Genomic DNA, 6,210 nt, shown 5'->3' with positions numbered 1-6,210 from the left:
GAAGAAATTTCTAAACTTAAAATTTGTTTATAAGAAAAGAATATGATCATAGATACTCTGACATTCCAACTTGCTGAAAGGGAAAAACACAATGAAAAATTAGAATGTGAAATTGTGGGTCTAAGAAAAGATATTGAGAAAGCAAAAGCTCTCAATCTCAGATTTGCTAAAGGATCAAAAACTTTAGATGAAATTATCAAAGTGCAACGTTCTCCTCTAATAAAGACAAGTCTTGGATGTAGTGAAGAAGCATCTCAAACACAGAAGTTGTCAACTTCCAAAAGCTATCTTGATGGACAAAGGAGAAGTGAACAGTTTGACAATCGTCAGCAAAGGCATAAAGCAGATCCCCAGGTAAATTAGGTTCAATCTACCTCAAGGATGAATAGAAGCTACGAGCAACCACAGGTAAATCATACTCAATCTATTTCAAGAATGAATCACTAGGACAATAGATTCAATAATCGTAGGAACTACTTTAATGACCAATGTTTTTCATGTCATAACTTTGGACACAAAGCTACTCAATGTGTTGCTTACAAGACCATCATGACTAGAGAAGCACGAAATCAAAGGAATGTAACTGGGATCATTGAAAGGACCTAAAAATAACTTTTCTCCTCTTTAAAATGAAATAGGATGCTCTATTTGTAACAATTTCAGGCATGTAGATTCTGAATGTAGGAGCACGTTTCGGAAAACATCTCAGAAGGAGAAAACTTCATTGGGTTCCAAAACATGGAGAAAGAAAGAAACACAAACAGAAATATGTGGTATAGCCTTGTATGCAGAAGGGAAAATCAGTGGTATATTGACAGTGGATGCTCGAAACACATGACAGGTGATAAAGAAAAACTTCAGTCATATAGTGCCTTAGAAAAGGAAAAGAAGGTCTCATTTGGAAATGACACTCTTGTTGTCATAAAAGGTAAAGGTTTTGTTCTCTTAAAAGAAAAGGTTAAAGCTAGGAATGTTATGTATGTTGATGGTCTTAATCATAACCTATTGAGTGTCAGTGAAATGTGTGATCAAGGAAATGAAGTAGTATTTCGATTAAATGGATGTGTTGTTCATGAGATTGATATAGGAGAAATAGTGATCAGCGGCATAAGAACTCCAAATAATTTATACATACTCAAGGGAGGGCAACAACAATGATATCTAAGCAAAAGTGATGAACACTGGCTATGGCACAAAATATTGGGGCATCAAAGCTTCCCTCAAATAAGGAAAGCATGCAAATTCCAGGCTGTTTGCGATCTTCCTGACATCAGAATTCCAGAAAATACAATATGAAAATCATGTCAATTTCGTAAGAAAACCAGAGAACATTTCCCAGAAAAGGAAGGATTAGCTAGCAAGCCTCTTGAACTTGTTCATATTGATTTATGCGGTCCTTCAAGGAAAAAGTCACCTCGTGGAGAAGAATACTTTATATTGTTCATTGACAATTTTTCCAGAATGTGTTGGATAGGACTTCTAAAGCACAAAGATGAAGCATTTGAAAATTTCAAAGCCTTCAAATCTTTGGTTGAAAATGAATCAAATTGTAAAATCAAATGCCTCAAATCTGATCGAGGAGGGGAATTTACCTCGGATGAATTCTTCGACTTTTGTGAAGAACTGGAATAAGAAGAGAATTTTCCACCACGAGGACTCCTCAACAAAATGGAATGGTAGAAAGGATGAACAGTGTTAGCACTCGAATCTGCCTCAGGCTGAGGAAGGTAAAACTCGAGGCCACATCAAACCACGCTCAGCCTCGTATCTAGCCCTACGAGGACAGGAGAGGGCTCTCTCCGGGTCTATCTCGGCAGACAAGTTTTCAAAGGGGCTGAGATGACCGATAAAGAATACTGATTTTAGGCTAGTAAAGAGATATGAAAAGGGGTTTTAATGAATGATTGGGTTTTCTGGGCTGCATGGGGCAAAGAACAGCTTGAACAGGGAAATGTAATCAAAAACACAGATTATCTCCTGAGGCAAGGTAGGCAAGAAATTTAACAATTAAATTGAGATAAACGGAATGGCAAGACTGCTGAGAAGTCGACAAGGGCATAGAAGATGGATCCTTGTCAAACAGAAGAAAACATTAAATATGAACACTTCCTCAAGACAGAGCAAATAAATTGAATTCTGCCTTTCTCACTTAAAAGTATTCAACAGAAATGATTATGAAATGAAACAGTAAACATAACAAGGAACGTATGAGACAGAGAAGCAACATATGTCAAATGTCATACCACAGGAATCTTAGGAGTCAGAGCTGTATTTTTTTTATTGAATCCCTGTCAAAACTGTACAATGAAACTCTGTTTTTCTCCACGCACCGCTCTCAGAACTCTCCCTCTAACCTTTACAAAATGATTTTTAATACATTAAATAAACTCTGCTAGGGGAAAACAAATCGGCCCCAAGACAAGGGATTTGTTTTATCATTATTAATAAATAAAACTAAAAAAAAACAATCAGCGCTTCTGAAGATAGAATAACGCTCCTTCTTCTACTCGAATCTGTTGATAACTGATGAAGAGGTGGCATTACAAGTGTAAATCCCATTTACTGAAGATAAACATAGGCAATCGAATCTTGTTCTCTGTTGTGGCAAGTATCTACGGTTTAAATTTAGCTTTGACTTTGACTTTTTACTTTACGTTTGCCTTTTGAAAAAACATTTTTAATAAAAAATAGTGGTCATCTGGCCTGGTATGATCATCAAGTGCTCTGTAACAAAGGGCTTAGTATACTCTCCATTGTATAGTGCTGCAGAATCATATAAGGATAAATCATCTTGATTATCCCTGTTACTGGATCTCGAAGGTTGAACTTCACAGTCCTCGGTAACATGGCCCGAGGCTTCATTTTCTGCTATACTCATTGTTACTAGATCAATGAGAGTATCGGCTTCATAGTGATCTGTATAGAGCAGTCTTTGAATTGTTCTGATTGCCGGAATTTCTAGGAGTTCAGAGTTCTGGCATATACTCTCGATGTCCCTTAGTTTTCCAAAGTAAAGGTCTCTTTCCTTTTCCAAGTTGTTAACTACAACCTTTAGCTCTGCAACCTGTGTTGCAGCTGGGGATGGCAGTGGTGTATTCTTTGGAGCGTTTTTGCTTACATGTCCATTTGAATTTGGTCTAGAATCTGCTCGGCGACTATTATTAGAGGACGGAGTTGTAGGCCTGGACATTGCAGGTGCCTTTGTTGCACCCGTTGTCTGCGAATGGAGGCTCAAAGCTGCTTTTCTATTTATCTCTTTCCCTCCTTTGCATGTTTCTCTTCTTTCAACTGCATTATAACCATTCCTGTAGGTAAAGTTTCCAACATTTGTAGAATCACAGTATCATTTCAACCATTGCATAAACTCAAGATTATCTAATGGCCTTCCTTTCACCAGCTTGTTTACTTCAATATGCTTGGCTATCTTAAGCTTGTTGAGGACTTCTTGCAGCACCTTATAGTTTTGGATCATCTCATACTCAGATTTGGCTTCAAAATGGACCTGCCTCAAGATCACTCCATAGATATGCGAGGATTACATACTCCGTCCCCATCTTCACTAGATATCTGTTGTAAGATTATCCCTTTAGCTCTTTGCAAATTGAAGGAGTCGATTTGATACGAGACTGGGCGTATAAATATAAACAGATTTTGTGCTGGACTGAGTGCGTAGCGCGCTATCCCAGTGCGTAGCGCACAGCCTGATGCGTAGTGCCTGTGTATTTTTACACTGGCCGCTGATGCCCAATGCGTAGCGCACACCTCCAATGCGTAGCACACACTTTCAACGTTGTCCAAGGGTATGTAATGTAGCTTCGGCCTTCCAAATTGCTCAAACACGATTTTGCCTCCACAACCATGGCAACTGAGAGCAAGTTGCCATCATTGTCATCACTCAGGCCGATTGCTAATCCTTACTGATTGTGTCGTAAAGAAAAACGGCCGCATGCACATGCTATTCTTTAGTTGCATCACTTTCACCGCTTGCATCTCCGCCTATAATAGAAAGAGACAAACAGTATATGCAACATAATATTACAATGAACACTGCTAGAGATACATTGTGCACTCAACCCAGATAGTAAGCAATACGTTCAGAACGTTCTGTGCCAACTACTTTAATATACTTCTACAAGTGTCTGGTTAAGAAATCAAACCTCCGTCGACCCATAATACCAGAAGCCTTCAAGTCCTTAAATCGAAACCGCAAACCATTCCATTGAATTAAAACCCCACCAATATCTTCAGTATCAAAATCCACAGCGGGTGCTTCAACGCCATTCTCAACACCCATGGAATGGTCACTGCTACCTGAGCTTTGAAATTCATGTAACTCTCCATCACGGAATTCCAGATTATCCTCCATTTCATGATCATCTTGCCCATAGGAATCATGCATTTCATCAGTGGCAGGGCTTTAAAATTGGTTCTGCATGGTCACAAACATCACAGAGACAAAGGTATGCTGCTTTATCAAGCACCAGCTTTGCAAGCTGGAAAGGAGTCCACTGGTAATGCACATCACATAGAATTTCCGAAGGATTATATGCTGCCTTGTATCTCATTTTCGGACAAGACTGAATGTAGTAACCAAGATAGTAGTACTGAAGAGTAGGGCAGTGCTTTTGTGCTGCTTGCACCCATTTTATTTCCTCTAGAGCTGAATACTTCCAAAGTGATAAGAACGCCAAATCAGGATCCCAAAACATGTACTTGAAAGACATTTAGGTAATATATCAACCACACCGACAGTAACCAATCTACCATTAATCAAGTATTGCTGGTGAAATGAGCCAAAGCCATAAGGAGGAGCAGAGTTGTCATTCCCTGGTGGAACAAAAATAAGTGGAGTTTCCACAAGAAATATTTTGTAAGAACTCTCCCGCATTTCCTCCGGTCTATCGTTATGCACCCTTATTTGATACTTCTTGTACAAGGCAAACTCTTCAGGATCAAATTTTGATCTTTTCATACGAATCTCCAGCTTGTGTTTTTCATGATGCTGAAAATTTTTATTATGATCAAAATCCTTGTCTCTTTTACAATTACCTCCAGTTTTCGTTGGAGATGGTAGATCATATTCCATAACAGGAAAATTTTCACAACGAAAACTCTGCATCGAATCCTCTGATACACTGACAGACATGAAATTGAGATGGCCATTGCACGCTTGTACAAGGAAACCAGAAAGTCCAAATGTTTCTAGTTTGGAAGCCAATTTATCTGCTATTACCATGGGAGAAAGTTGTTCTGACATTTCTTTGTGACCTTTGACATCCAATGAAACATCAAATGCACTCTTTATGTTTCCTGGCACTAGCTTACGCCTCAGGCTGGCTGCAATTTGAAATGAGATACTGTTGGTATATTCTACGTCTCTAGAAACTCCCTTCAATTTTTTCTTCATACCAACTGTCAATCTTTTCACAGTTGTGAGGGGCAATTTAGTGTCAGCAAGTAATTCCCCACTTCCAACACAAGCCTTCAATGCAACAAGTCTTTAACTTTGGCATCCCAATCACGATACATGGTAAACCTTTCAATCTCTGAGAAGTACACTGGTAGCATGGCAGCGTATTTACAGAAAAAAAACTTGAAAATTTATTCTTCAAAACCGAGTTTTGAAGAAGAAATACCTTTGAGCACTTTGACGATGACAATCCTGAAATGAAAACTTATCGAAGCTCCCTTCTGGCCTGCAAGTGTTATTGAAACATTCTGAGAACAAGCTATGCAAACATCTAAGCTTTGGTTGGTGAAGGCTGGTTGACATTAGCCTGCATATTTGAAAAGAGACTTTGATAGCCACCTGTCTGAATTGGACTCTAACAGAGGATTTGAGAAGACGGAGTCTAACAAACAGAACTATTCAATAGATGGCTCGTGCCATGCTAGATGAGTCTGGAACTCCTGCAACCTTCTAGGGTGAAGCTGCATTTGTTGCTGTCATTATTCTCAACAAAACAAATGTTCAAGTAAACAACACTCAAACTCCACATGAACTTTGGTATGGTAAGACTCCAATAGTAAAATACTTCAAAATTTTTGGAAGTAAATGTTACATCAAAAGGACTAATGAAAATATTGGCAAGTTTGAACCTAGAGCAGATGAAGGCATTCTCCTTTGTTACTCTTCCCGAAGTAAAGGATATAAGTGTTATAATAAAAGACTAGGGAAAATTGTTGAAAGTATTGATGTTGTGGTTGATG

The 6,210-nt window shown here is 38.6% G+C and overlaps 2 pseudogenes; both read right to left on the bottom strand.

Annotated features, from left to right (window-relative positions):
* Positions 1-2,677: 2,677 nt before the first annotated feature.
* On the bottom strand, positions 2,678-3,860 carry LOC149220826 (microtubule-associated protein RP/EB family member 1C-like; annotated as a pseudogene).
* A 209-nt stretch (positions 3,861-4,069) lies between these two features.
* Positions 4,070-6,210, bottom strand: part of LOC149220825 (arginyl-tRNA--protein transferase 1-like) — a 78,926-nt pseudogene continuing 76,785 nt past the window's right edge.

Source organism: Pinus tabuliformis, chromosome Q (assembly GCF_031772625.1).
Source record: "Pinus tabuliformis cultivar Carrire ecotype Pingquan chromosome Q, CPIR1, whole genome shotgun sequence".
In the NCBI taxonomy this organism is placed as follows: domain Eukaryota; kingdom Viridiplantae; phylum Streptophyta; class Pinopsida; order Pinales; family Pinaceae; genus Pinus; species Pinus tabuliformis.
Note: the sequence above shows the minus strand (reverse complement) of the source record. Positions and strands in the feature narration are given on the sequence as shown.